General features: G+C 44.4%; 1 protein-coding gene across 3 annotated transcripts in view; it reads left to right on the top strand.

Moving 5' to 3' along the window:
• sez6b (seizure related 6 homolog b) overlaps nucleotides 1-14,607 on the top strand; it is a 996,456-nt gene that overhangs the window by 801,836 nt on the left and 180,013 nt on the right. The window lies entirely within an intron of this gene.

A 14,607-nucleotide genomic window follows, 5' to 3' on the forward strand; every position in this document is an offset into this window, starting at 1 on the left:
CCCCCCAACCACCACCACATCTTCAAAACTCTAATTCAGAATCTCTTCTTTGGCCAACCTTTTCCTGACTCTGTCCATTTTAAATGTCAAGAGTGCTCTAGAAATGTAAGTTTGTTGCAGTTACCCCAATATAAAGTTGCTTGTGGAAAGCTTCACACTTCAGCTTTGGATTTCATACCTGTCGAAGTTTCATACTGGTAGAAGTCTCACAGACAATATATCCTGCAGCTCCAGGTATCTTGCCTGCTTTCAGCAGCCTGTAACATTATTTGGATATTTGCAGTACATTCTCCATGTACGCAACACAAATTGACTGCCCTGTGATGACCTTATATATTTGGCATTGTTTGTTAGGAAACAGAGCTGACTTGCTGGCAAAGTTTTTGCTGTCAGTTCAGATTATATCTCCTGAATACCACAATACAGAAACTGGTCCTTTTTACTTTGCATAAACAGAGCTATTGATCTTCAATGGTTTTGCAATAATTGGCTGTCTCCTCCTTATTTCTAATATTCAGGCTCCACTCAGATCACTACATGGGCCTCTTTAACAACACACACACACACTACATTCCCAGATACTTGGTATACCTCACTAGTCAAGTCACTATCTGCTGCATCAAGACTGGGTAGACCAAAAAAATTCCCCTGGGTTTCACTTCTGGAAGTTCACCTTATAAAATACCCCTTTGAAATGATTGTTTTGTGCATTTTGCTTTGTTATTGAAATGTTGTTCTAATCTTGATATGAAAAGACACGAAGAAGATTTTGTAAGCCTTGTTGGTCTGGTTTATGTAAAGAATATCTTGTCTGGTGAGACAAGGTGCTGTCGCTTCTGAATGTGACTGAAAACTGAATAGCAGACATGCCAATCCTGGCCTTAATGTTCTATCTGTAGTTTAATCCTGCTTTTTTTTTTGCCTACATGACCCTCAAGCAATCTGCACTTGTTCCAGCATTTACAGCAGCATTCACCCGTGACCCGAGTCTATCACCAGTTCATCACTCATTCTGGACCTTGCTCCATGTGTCAACTTGGCAACTAAGTCTGTCACCAGAGTTCATGCAACCCATCATCACAACCAAATCCACTTTGTTAATGACATTATGCATCTCTGTACCTGCAGCTTTCTCCACTAGATGTTTCTTTCCCCCTTGCTTCTCTTTTCTTGAAAGCAATGACTTGGGTTACAGTTCTGCACCGTTCCAACATCACCTCGTTTAAGTAACCATTTTGGTCCTGTGTAAAGCTAGACAATGAGTGCCGGAGGGCTATTCAAATGCCCTCTCCTCAAATGGTCAAGCTCACGGACAACCAGCAGAGATCGATGGATAGTGAAAAAGATTGGGAGCCGTGGCTAAGTTTTCCACTCTCCAAATCCATGAGAGCGAGGCTGGTTGAAGCACCTGAGGTCTGCTAGCACAGCACACACTCTGGATCAAACCTGGTGCGCTCCTGGTCTGTATGGGTCAGTGCACAGTAGACAGTGCATTTACCTACTAAACAAACAAGGGCACAACTGTAGTTTTTCAAAGACTAATGTGGAAAGTCAAAATAAAGCAGCACTATATAGTCTGCATCCCATTTGGTAATGAGAATTATCGCCATGGTAATCAGAGCTAATCGTTGCTGAGCTGCAAAGACCTGAAGCCTGGGGCAGGGGTTCAGGGAAGGCAAGTCCAGTGAGAAAAACACTAAAAAGTCTGAAAAGATTCAATGATTTGAAATCAATGATGATTTAAGAATAGTAAAACGTTACAAGACAAGAAAAAGCCCAAGAATAATGAGACAATGGGAAATGTAGTGACTAAAGCTGCTGGATTCAAACAAATGCAAGCCAGAGGTAAGGGGAGGTGCTAAGAAACCTGAGGGAATACTGAGGAATCAGAAGAGCTTTAAAATAAATCTTTTTTGAATAAACTTAAAGCAGAGGTAAGCTGTCATTTTCAAATATTGAACTGCAATCTTCTGTTCATGTTGTATCATTTGAGACCCATCCATTAAGGTTTTTTTTAAAAAACAACATAAATGTATCTCTGTCCATTTAAGTATAAAATTAACTGAGACACAAGGGAGCTCTCGTTCCACTCCAGTCTATAACAGGAGCTGCAGGGCTCTTTGCTGTGAGGCTGAGAAGAAAATGAACTATTTCAAATCCCTCCACAACCTCACTGCACCTGGTCCAAATAATCTTCTTTTTCCACATATCTTCGCCTATACCCTGGGCTCCTCTGGAATACAGCTCATCACCCAACCCTCTCTCCGCTCTCTCCCAAAACCGCTTAGCCATACTAACTCTCCCTTCCATCAAAAGCCTCTTAAAATTTTGACTAATCCACGATGATAACAGATAGGCATTGTTTATGTTCCCACCCCTGCAATTATATAGGGTATTGGTGAGACCACACCTGGAGTACAGAGTACAGTTGTGGTCCCCTTACCTACGGAAGGATATACTTGCCTTAGAAGGGAGTGCAACGAAGGTTCACGAGACTGATTCCTGATTCTCAGAATAAGGGGTCGGCCATTTAGGGCTGAGACGAGGGGCGGTGAATCTTTGGAATTCTCTACCCCAGAGGGCTGTGGATGCTCAGTCATTGAGCGTATTCAATACAGGGATCGATAGCTTTTTGCATACTGAGAACCAAAGAATATGGGGATAGTGTGGGAAGGTGGAGATAAGGTAGAAAATCAGCCATGATCTTGTTGAATGGCGGAGCAGGCTCGAGGGGCCGAATGGCCGACTCCTGCTCCTATTTATGTTATGTTCTTTTAATCCTTCCCATGTTTGATAACTCCTTTCCACTTTGTTAAGCACCTGGGACAACTTCTGCATGTACACGTGCAAGTTATTTTTGATTTCAGGAGAACTCTGCTGAGATCACAAGGCATAATTGAAATTATATTTAAACTTTTTCTTTTAACATTTGGGTGAATTAAGATCTTTGCACCTTGATTTTTCCAATTGGTGTTATTTTAACACCAACAGTAACCCAAGTGAGGTTACCACAGACATTAAAATCATTCCTAATGGGAAATCTAGGCTTTGGAGCTATGTGAATATAAGTAAAGGATCTAGGATTTGATATTTATCCACGGGCTCGACGGGCCGAATGGCTGCCCTCCTGTGCTGTAACCATTCCATGATAAGATGCAACTGCAAAATAGAGGTGAAATGCAGTTATAACTGCAACTATGAGCGCGACCTTGCCAGCCCTGGGGAGGCGGGACTGCCGGGAAAATGGTAGAATTTGGGGGCGGGTGCCCAGCCCGCCCCCAACCCACCTCCATGCCATTTTGCCAGGAGTCGGGTAGCCGTCCCGCGCCGGGTTCCGTCGCCTTGAAGGCGGTAAGGGATTAAAGCCTATTAACTGCCTGTTAACAGGTAGTTAACAGGCAGAAAATAGGATTATCCCCCTTTTGCCCTCACAAGTGCGGGCTTCCCGAAGGCTCCGAAACCCGCCAGCTCAGCGAGGCGAGTAGTGGGTCTGCGGGGGTCGGGGGGTGCAAAAGTGTGCTGTGAAGGTAAGTGATGGGTGCAAGTGTGGAGAGGTGAGTATCTGAGGTAAGTGCAAAGTGTTAGTAAAAGTGTTTGTTTTAACCTTTGTTTCTTCCTGCAGGCTTCAGTCGGTGTGTATGCGGAGAGCCTGGCACCTCCGTGGTAGAGATGACAGATGGCCGTTGCATTCTCCAATGCAACAACCATCTCATTTCTGCAAAAGAAAGATGTTTGATGAGGTCTTGAATTCAAGACCTCATCAAACTACAGAGAATGTCAGTGTTTGACAGCTTCACAGAGCTGTCAAACGATGACAATTCATCTGTCAAAAATTTTTGACAGATGAAACGTCATACGTTGATGTTCTCTGTAACCAGCTTCCCCTTAATTGGCCTGCAAAATCCGTGGGCGGGCTTAACAAGGTCAATCAAGGGAAAATAGCGTGGGTTGGCCAGAAGTTGTTGGAGGCGGGACTGAAACCCGACAAGTGGGAGTCCCGCCTCCAAAAGCTTCCCATTGGCAAAATCACCCCCCTAGTGTCAGAAAGATGCAGTGAGTATTGAAAACAGCATTTAAAGGCACAAAGCCTGGAGTACAATACAGGTCTTCGATGGGATGAAATTAGATTAGAAATCATCTGATTTGTTTCTTTTGGCATTAGCAGAATCACTGTGTGTTATATCCCCAGATTTTTGTACAATGTTATTCCATTACATTGCACCAAAAGGAGAGATCTTTTTGAATTTTTGAGCATACAAGAGAATCTGCATTCGTTTTCAGAAGACGTGCAAAACTATAGTGCACTTATTAGTCTAACTGATGAGTCAGTAAATTGGAGCCTTGTGTGTACTGCAGTATGTTAGTGCAGAACAACAACAACTTGTATTTATATAGTGCTTTAACGTAGTAAAACGTCTCAAGGCGCTGCACGGGAGTATTATAAGACAAAAAATTTGACATCGAGCCACATAAAGAGAAATTAGGGCAGGTGACCAAAAGCTTGGTCAAAGAGGTAGGTTTTAAGGAGCGTCTTAAAGGAGGAGAGAGAGGTAGAGAGGCGAAGAGGTTTAGGCAGGGAATTCCAGAACTTAGGGCCCTAGACAACAGAAGGCACGGCCACCAAAGGTTGAGCGATTAAAATCAGGGATACTCAAGAGGGCAGAATTAAAGGAGCGCAGATATCTCGGGGGCGGGGGGTTGTGGGGCTGAAGGAGGTTACAGAGATAGGGAGGGGCGAGGCCATGGAGGGATTTGAAAACAAGGATGAGAATTTTGAAATTGAGACGTTGCTTAACCGGGAGCCAATGTAGGTCAGCGAGCACAGGGGTGATGTGTGAACAGGACTTGGTGCGAGTTAGGACACGGGCAGCCGAGTTTTGGATCACCTCAAGTTTACATAGGGCAGAACGTGGGAAGCCAGCCAGGAGTGCGTTGGAATAGTCAAGTCTAGAGGTAACAAAGGCATGGATGAGGGATTCAGCAGCAGATGAGCTGAGGCAAGGGCGGAGATGGGCGATGTTATGGAGGTGGAAGTAGGCAGTCTTAGTTATGCTGCGGATATGTGGTCGGAAGCTCATTTTAGGATCAAATATGACACCAAGGTTCTGAACAGTGTGGTTCAGCCTCAGACAGATGTTAGGGAGAGGGATGGAGTCGGTGGCTAGGGAACGGAGTTTGTGACGGGGACCAAAGACAATCACTTCGGCCTTCCCAATATTTAATTGGAGAAAATTTCTGCTCATCCAGAACTGGATGTCAGACAAGCAGTCTGACAATTTAGAGACTGTGGAGGGGTCGAGAGAAGTGATGGCGAGGTACAGCTGGGTGTCGTCAGCTTAGAAGAAGCCTATTCTGCTCTCCTATCCTCTCTTGGATGAGATACAATTATACTCCAGGGAAAATTCTCCAAACGATTCTCATAGGATTCACGTGAAAAAAATGTAGTTACCACCAGAGTCTTCCCACAGGAGCTGTACCAATGTCATAGAGTCATAGAGCCATAGAGTTTTACAGCACAGAAAGAGGCCCTTCGGCCCATCGTGTCTGCGCCGCCCATCCATCCCTGTCCAGTCTAATCCCATTTTCCAGCATTTGGTCCATAGCCTTGTATGCAATGGCATTTCAAGTGCTCATCCAAATGCTTCTTGAATGTTGTGAGGGTTCCTGCCTCTACCACCCTTTTAGGCATTGAGTTCCACATTCCAACCACCCTCTGGGTGAAAAAGTTCCTCCTCAAATCCCCTCTAAATCTCCTGCCCCTTACCCTGAATCTATGCCCCCTTGTTATTGACCCCCCTACTAAGGGGAAAAGTTCCTCTTTGTCTACCCTATCTATGCCCCTCATCATTTTGTACACCTCAATCAGGTCCCCCCTCAGCCTTCTTTGCTCCAAGGAAAACAACCCCAGCCTGTTTAGTCTTTCTTCATAGCTGAGGCGCTCCATCCCAGGTAACATCCTGGTGAATCTTCTCTGCACCCTCTCCAAAGCAATCACATCCTTCCTATAGTGAGGCGACCAGAACTGCACACAGTACTCCAGCTGTGGCCTCACCAGCGTTTTGTACAGCTCCATCATAACCTCCCTGCTCTTATATTCTATGCCTCGGCTAATGAAGGCAAGTATCCCATATGCCTTTTTAACCACCTTATCTACCTGTTCCGCTGCCTTCAGAGATCTATGTACATGTACACCGAGGTCCCTCTGACCCTCTGTACTTCCTAGGGTCCTACCACTCATTGTGTATTCCCTTGCCTTATTTGTCCGTCCAAAATGCATCACCTCGCACTTTTCAGGGTTAAATTCCATTTGCCACTTTTCCGCCCATCTGACCAACCCGTCTATAGCGTCCTGTAGCCTGAGGCTTTCCTCCTCGCAATTTACCACCCCACCAATTTTCGTGTCATCTGCAAACTTACTGATCATCCCTTTTACATTCTCATCCAAATCATTTATGTAGATCACAAACAACAAGGGACCCAGCACCGATCCCTGAGGTACCCCACTGGACACAGGCTTCCAGTCACAAAAGCAACCTTCGACCATCACCCTCTGCCTCCTGCCACTCAGCCAGTTTAGGATCCAACGCGCCAAGGCACCCTGGATCCCATGGGCTCTTACCTTCTTGACCAGTCTCCTATGCGGGACTTTGTCAAAAGCTTTACTGAAGTCCATGTAAACCACATCCACAGCATTTCCCTCATCCACCTCCCTAGTCACCCCCTCGAAAAATTCAATCAGATTTGTCAGACATGATTTACCCTTGACAAAGCCATGCTGACTATCCCCGATTAATCCTTGCCTCTCCAAGTGGAGACTAATTTTGTCCCTCAGAATTTTTTCCAATAATTTCCCTACCACAGATGTTAGGCTCACTGGCCTGTAATTCCCTGGTTTATCCCTGCTACCCTTCTTGTATAATGGTACTACATTAGCTGTTCTCCAGTCCTCTGGTACATCCCCTGTGGCCAGAGAGGTTCTGAAAATTTGTGTCAGAGCCCCTGCAATCTCCTCCTTTGCCTCCCACAGCAGCCTGGGATACATCTCGTCCGGGCCTGGGGATTTATCCACTTTTTGGCCTGCTAAAACCGCTAGCACCTCCTCCCTCTCGATGCTAATATGTTCAAGTATGTCACAATCCCCTTGCCCGATTTCTATGTCTGCATCGTCTTTCTCCATAGTGAACACAGATGCAAAAAATTCATTTAAAACCCCGCCTACATCATCTGGTTCTACACACAGATTGCCACTTTGGTCCCTAATGGGCCCTACCCTTTCCCTGGTTATCCTCTTGCCCTTAATATACTTATAAAACATCTTAGGATTTTCCTTTATTTTGCTCGCCAGTGTTATTTCATGGCCCCTCCTCGCCCTCCTAATTTCTTTTTTAAGTATGCCCCTGCACTTTTTATACTCCTCTAGGGCTTCTTCTGTCTTTAGTCTTTTGTAACTGCCAAAAGCCCCCCTTTTATTGCTAATGCATTTTTGTATCTCCCTTGTCATCCAAGGTTCCCTTTGCTTGTTGGTCCCACCCTTGACCTTTACAGGAACATGTTGGCACTGTACTCTCTCTATTTCCCTTCTGAAAGTCTCCCACTGTTTTGATGTGGATTTTCCTATAAGTAGCTGCTCCCAGTCCACTTTGGCCAATGTGGGTCTTGGTAGCTCAGTGGGTGGAGAAATCTGCTCCTATGTTTCCAATTTCACTGGAACAGGTAACCCAGGTAGAGGTGAATTCATGTATAACTTGGGAATCCAGGTAAGGGCAGTTCCATCCTACCTATTCCAACACAGCTAGTACATCTCCAGCAATGGCATTTCCTCCCATCCCTGCATGGCCACCTTCATCATTCTCCAAAGACTCATCCTTGCCCACCCTCCTTGGCTCCCTGCTCTTCTTCATCTACTGTATATTGCTCCTCAATGATATCATCCATTGAAGTCAGCTTCCAGATAAATGCTGACGACACTCAGCTCAACCTATCCACCACTTCCCTCAACTCCACAATCTCTTCTGTGGTACCAGACTGCCTGTCTGACATCGTGGATTAGTAAGAATTTTCTCCAAATGAATATTGGGAAGACCGAAGCCATCTTTTTCGGCTCTAATCAAAAACTGTCTCCTTGCCACTGACTCTTTCTCTCTCTTCCTGGCTGTTTCTTTAAGTTGAAAGGTGACTTCATAGAAGAATATAAGATGGCTGTACACCTGCTCACCATCTTGTTGAACCAGAGCTGAGCCCTATATCCTATCCATCACCAAGAACATTTACTTTCACCTCTGCAAAATTGCCTACTTTGTCCGTACCTAATCCCCACCATCCCACTCCCATTGGAGCTTTTATCCACACCTTCATTACCTCAAGACTTGATTTCCCCAGTGCCCACATTCCCAAGCTGCTAATATCCACCTTCCATTAATTCCAAAACCTTGCCGCAGGTATCCTGTCCCGCACATCTGCCCTCTCAGGTGGACGTAAAAGATCCCATTGCAATATTTCGAAGAGGATCAGGGGTGTTCTACCCGGTGTCCTGGCCAATATCTATCCCACAACCAACATCACTAAAACAGATGATCTGGTCATTATCACATTGCTGTGCGCAATTTGGCTGCCACATTACCTACATTACAACAGTGACTACACTTCAATAGTACTTCATTGACTGTAAAGTGCTTGAGATGTCCTGGGGTTGTGAAGGGCGCTATATAGATGCAAGTCTTTCTTTCTTTCATTGAGCCCACTCGCCCATCAACCCCGTCCTACATTGGCTCCCTGTCATCAACAGCACATCAAATTGAATCCATATATTCAACTATGACCTTCTCTGACCTCACCCCACCCTATCGCTGCAGCCTTCTCCAGCCTTATGTCCTCTTCCATGCCCTCCGGCAATTTGGTTCTGGCTCCTTTGCAAACCACCCCTCCCCCCATTCCAGCATTGGTGGCAAAGCCTTCAGTCATCGCTACCCCACTCTCTGGAACCCTCTCTACTTCTCTCCTTGCCTTTGAAAGGCTTCGCAAAATGCATCCTGTTGTATCTATGCTTTAATACGTTCAATCAAGCATGTAGATACGTCGAATTAAATCAGAGTCAGGCAGACAGGCTTCTAACTGTGATCTTTACTTTATTGGTAAAATGGCTGACTGCAGCTTTCCCGGGTAATTCCCATAATGCATTGCACATTACCGTATTAACTGGTGTTAAGCTCGCACATTACATTACCGTATTGACTGGTGTCAAACTCGCAATCAATACACGACACATCCCTTCTACCTTATTTGGATAATAGAAACACATGGTATTGAGGGGAAGGTGTTAACTTGGGTACAAAATTGGTTAAGGGATAGGCGGCAGAGAGTAGTGGTGAACGAATGTTTTTCTGACTGGAGGGATGTATGCAGTGGGGTCCCCCAGGGGTCGATATTAGGACCATTGCTTTTCTTGTTATATTTAAATAACCTGGTCTTGGGTACAGGGAGTACAATTTCAAAATTTCCGGATGATATAAAACTTGGCAACGTAGTAAATAGTGAGCATGATAGCAGCAGACTTCAGGAGGACATAGACTGTTGAAATGGGCAGACACATGGCAGATGCAATTTAATGTGGTTAAGTGTGAAGTGATGCACTTTGGGAGAAACAACATGGAGAGGCAGAATAATCTAAATGCTACTATTTTGAGGGGGCTGCAAGAGCAGAGTGACCTGGGGGAGGGCATATTCTCAAATCTTTGAAGGTAGCAGGGCAAGTTGCTAAGGTGGTTAGGAAAGCATATGGGATACTTTGTAAATAGGGGCATTCAATAAAAAAACAAAGAAGTCATGCTAAACCTTTACAAATCTCTGGTTAGGCCTCAGCTGGAGTATTGTGTGCAACTCTGGGCAGCACACTTTAGGAAGGCTGTCTAAACCCTAGAGAGGGTACAGAGGAGGTTTACCAGGATGATACCAGCGACGAGGGACTTCAGTTATGGTGAGAGATTCGAGAAGCTGGGATTGTTCTCCTTAAAGCAGAGAAGATTAAGGGGAGACCTAATAGGGGTATTCAGAATTATGAGGGGTTTTGATAGAGCAAGTAGGGAGAAACTATTTCCTCTGGCAAGTGGGTCAGCAACCAGAGGTCAGTGATTTAAAATAATTGGCAAAACAGCTAGAGGGGAAATGAGGAGCAATGCCTTCGCACAGAGGGTTGTTAAGATCTGGAACGTACTACCTGACAGGCTGGTGGAATCAGATTCCATAGCAACCTTTAAAAGGCAATTGGACATGTAATTGAAAAGGACTAATTTGCAGGGTTATCAGGAAATAGCTGGGGTGTGGGACTAAATTGGACAAAGAGTCGGCACAGGCGTGATGGGCCGAATGTGAAGTACTTTTGAGATACTTTCTATGCTAAAGGTACTGTGTAAATGCAAGCTGCTTTTTGTTGATACGTAGCACTATTAGGGTAAATGGAAAAATAGCGGAATGAATGTTCACTCATCCTGGTGCCAGGAAAGTGATGAAGGTGCTTTCCCTGGTAAACAACACACCCTGGCACCAGAATGTGTGGGGGGACATTTCCAGGTTGGTATGCCTATCTTTGTACAAACCGATGTGTGGATAAGGGCGGGTGTGGGCAGTGGGCCTCTGGTGTAGACCATCTGCTGTTTCTTCATGTCCTTCCTCTTCCAAAAAACACAAATAGAAAGGTGCACATATAGCAATTTCTGTGTTCCACCTTTTTGACAACAGCAATCAAAAATCTTGTTGGAAAAAAAAATCCAGTCAATCAGTAATCAGAAAAAAAATCCAAAGCAAAATGGCACAGTGAAAAATCCAGCCATCAGGAATCCTGCAGTTCAAGTTAACAAGCCTTGTCTTGATTGCCCACTTTATGTGAGCAGAATCAGCATACAGCACTTTCCCTGTGATACAATCAGGGAATTAGTGCAACCTCCTTCAATACAATTCCCATACATTTTAATATTTATATGAAGGCTAGTTGTAAGATTAAGTTCTGCCCAGTTCAGGCAGGAATCTGGCGATACAGATTTCTGCCCAATTTCCCGGCCCTCATTTGGTCATTCCACAAACAGTTCCACTGGTCTGAAAATGTACCCTTATTATGCTCAGGTCAGGTCTGTGTTCACTTGGAGTTGACTGTGCAAAATCTTCCATTCTGTGGCAAGGTTACCAGCAACAGGACCTACAGGTTTATCAGACAGTTTAAATTAATGGGTTGAATTTCTATTATATAGCTATTATTAGCAATGCTGGGTCGTTGAAAGATGTCAGATCAATTTACTGATAGCTAGGAGCACGGGAAGGAGGGAGGAGAGAGTGCGATTGCAGACCTTTGCGTAAACGATACGGGAAATCTGCTGCCAAGTTAACTTATTAACAGCGTAAAGCAGGTCCATGTTCCTTCGGCTCGGTTTCATGTTACAGGTCTTTCGTTCAATTCAACCCAGAGCTTTTTAATTCTTTAGAGCCCGGTGGATGTAGCGTTCACTTATGCCCCAGTCTGTGTGCCAGTTTTTGCTGAGGCTCGTGCAGTGGTCCTGCTTTTTGTTTTGACGCTTTATAACATTCCCCTGATGGCCCAGCGACTTTGCCCAGTGAAAGTTTGAGACTTACAGACCAGGGAGGTCCCATGTACATCTGAGCTGTGTTAGCTGATCACAGCTGGGGCAGCAGTGAGGGCACTGCAATTAGTTGCACCATCCCTGGGTTAGGGAGTGGGAAATTAGACAAGGTTCCTGCGCCCGATTGCTATCCAGTGGCCATTACTGAAAGTACGGATGTCAGGGGAGGACAGGACCAAACTCAACTCTAATGGCCGGAGAGTTGAATGCCATACCGACATTAACTGTAGCAGCTAATACAGGAAGGGCCATATCTGCAAAATACCTCTGGAACTGTACCCCCATCCTTTAGGAGGGGATGCAAGGAAATAGTAAAAATAAAGCTCTTGAAAGGTTGGCCTAGTCAGGCCTGTGATGCACCTGTGTCAATCCTTTAGACCACTGGGCCCCAACTGGCTGAAAACATTTCAAGCAAATTTCTGCCAATTAGAAACCAATTTATTTTTACATGGGCCCTACTTCTAAAATGTCAGATGGGACCAAGGAGACAAAAGAAATTGTTAAATGAAACGTTTAAATTTTAATGGATGTAGAATAATCATGGGCCGTATTTTGCGACCCCCCGCGGGTGTGTACGAGGTGCGCACGCACCCGTAGGGGCCACACAAGTTCCAGGTTTGGGCATCCAAAGCGCATGCGTTAAAACCTGACACTTGTGATCTGTCAAAGATCCTCCACATCCCCGGGAGACGGGCCTCTGTGGGCGGCGAGTTGCGCTATTTGCCCAACTTCCGCCCACTGAATGCCCGTGAAAAGCGTAAGGCCTGCTTTTACCAGCATAAGAGTTTTTTAAAAATGGAAAGATAAAACTTTATCACTCATTTATACATTAAAAACCCTGTCCAATAAGGTAAGTTTATTTTTAGCCCCGTTAAAACATTTTTTAAATTAAATTTTTGATTACAATATTTAATTAAATGGCATTTTAATTCATTTTAAATATGTAATTAAAAAAAAATTATTTAATGTGTTTGTGTATTTTTTAAGTGATCCCCATTCATACTTATGGGAGTTCTGTACGTCGCAAGCCTCCGTATCTCCCGGCCACCAGATAAATGTGTAGATATTTTACAGGTCGGAATTCTCCGATCGCAAATGTTGGGCCAGTGTGTTATGCGGAGATAGATTTGAAGTTAAGTTAAAATAATAAAAATAGAGGAAGGCGAGAATGAGGGAAAGGGGACAACCGGAAGGATTTATATTTGTTTTATTAATTTTTGATTCCAGAAGTACAGGGTTAATGTAGTTAATAAAGTTACTTCCGACACATGAACAGCTTTATCACTGTAATTAATTAAAACTGCTGAATAAACTGAAAGCCATGGTAATCCAAAGACTGCATGGGGAGTTGGTAAAGGATACAAAACACGACAGTGCTCGTGAGAGGGAGTTTTGTTTGACAGCAGGAGGTGTTGAGTGGGGTCCTGCGGTGTTTACATAAATGGCCTGGATTCCGAAACCAAATGCTTTGTGTGGGCGACACAGAGAGGGAGACGAGTAAAAACTGTTGATGCAGATACAAATTTTCCTGAGAGTTTAGATCACTTCTGCAGGTTGGTGGGCAGATGGCAGGTGACATTTAAGGGTAAGTGTTGCACCTTTTACGATACGGTGGAGGTCATTTTCTGACTATGTGCTGGCGGCACGGAGCCTTGCCCACCAGCCGTGAGTATGGGAAAATAGTGAGCAGCCCAACTGGCAATTTGCTGCAATGCAGTGCCGGCCGGTAAAGTTCCCCGCCATCCGCACGTACTCAGAAAATTACCCCGCCTGGGCAACGTAACCATAAATAGCATGAATACAAAAAGAGAATACTGCAGATGCTGGAATTCTGAAATAAAAACAGAAAATGCTGGAGAAACTCAGCAGGTCAGGCAGCACCTGTGAAGAGAGAAACAGAGTTAACGTTTCAGGTCGATGACCTTTCATCAGAACTGGAAAAAAGCAGGAAATGGAACAGGTTTTTAAGCAAGTGTAGGGGCTGGGAAAGGGGGGAGGGGATGAAAGAACAAAAGGGGAAGGTCTGTGATAGGATAGAAGGCAGGAGAGGTTAAGAGACATTACGAGATATTCAAGGCAAAAGGAGTTGTCTTTTCTTCTCCCCCACAGGGCAGCTGTCTTTCATTCTGCCAGCGCAATTTACACTTCATCTAGAGCCATCCTTTGTTTCTGAACCTGTCCCATTACCACCTCCTCTCGCCTTGAATATCTCTTAATGTCTCTTAACCTCTCCTGCCTTCTATCCTATCACAGACCTCCCCCTTTTCCCAGCCTCTACACTTGCTTAAACACCTGTTCCATCTCCAGCTTTTTTCCAGTTCTGACGAAAGGTCATCGACCTGAAACGTTAACTCTGTTTCTCTCTTCACAGATGCTGCCTGACCTGCTGAGTACCTCCAGCATTTTCTGTTTTTATTATAAATAGCATGAAATAGAATGAGGCTTTCTTGTCAATATATTGCTGTCAATGTGGTACTGTATTGTCAAATGTATAGACAATGTGGTAGGGCAATTAAGAAGCTAATAAAATCTTGAGATACATTGGCAGAATAGTAAGAGGGTGCTGTACTGAGGTTATGCTGAGCCTGTAAAATTATATTGTTCAGATCGCACTTCCAATCATTGAGCTGTAACATGGTTGTGCATCCACTGGAGAAGATGTAGAGAAACAATTCCAAGGGGAAGGCATGAGGAAAGGTTAATAATGTTCAGTCTTCACGGCATAGAAAGAAAACGATTAAAGTGGAACTCGTTGAACTATGTAGCACGTTAAATCCTGAATGTTACTTCAAAATGAAAAAGGATAGTGGGATGGGAGGAGAACTGTAAACTAGTGAAAAGTAAATTTAAATTCGACATCAAAAAAGAACTTCTTCACACAAAGCATGATAAATGTCTGCAATAACTGTTACGTCCGTGTAATAATAAGAAAAGGACTGCAGAGAACGGTACAACAGGTGTTTACTCAACGTGGTTCAAA

The sequence above is a fragment of the Somniosus microcephalus genome, chromosome 22 (genome assembly GCF_052327205.1).
Source record: "Somniosus microcephalus isolate GS21.2 chromosome 22, FLI_Smic_1.0, whole genome shotgun sequence".
Classification (NCBI taxonomy): domain Eukaryota; kingdom Metazoa; phylum Chordata; class Chondrichthyes; order Squaliformes; family Somniosidae; genus Somniosus; species Somniosus microcephalus.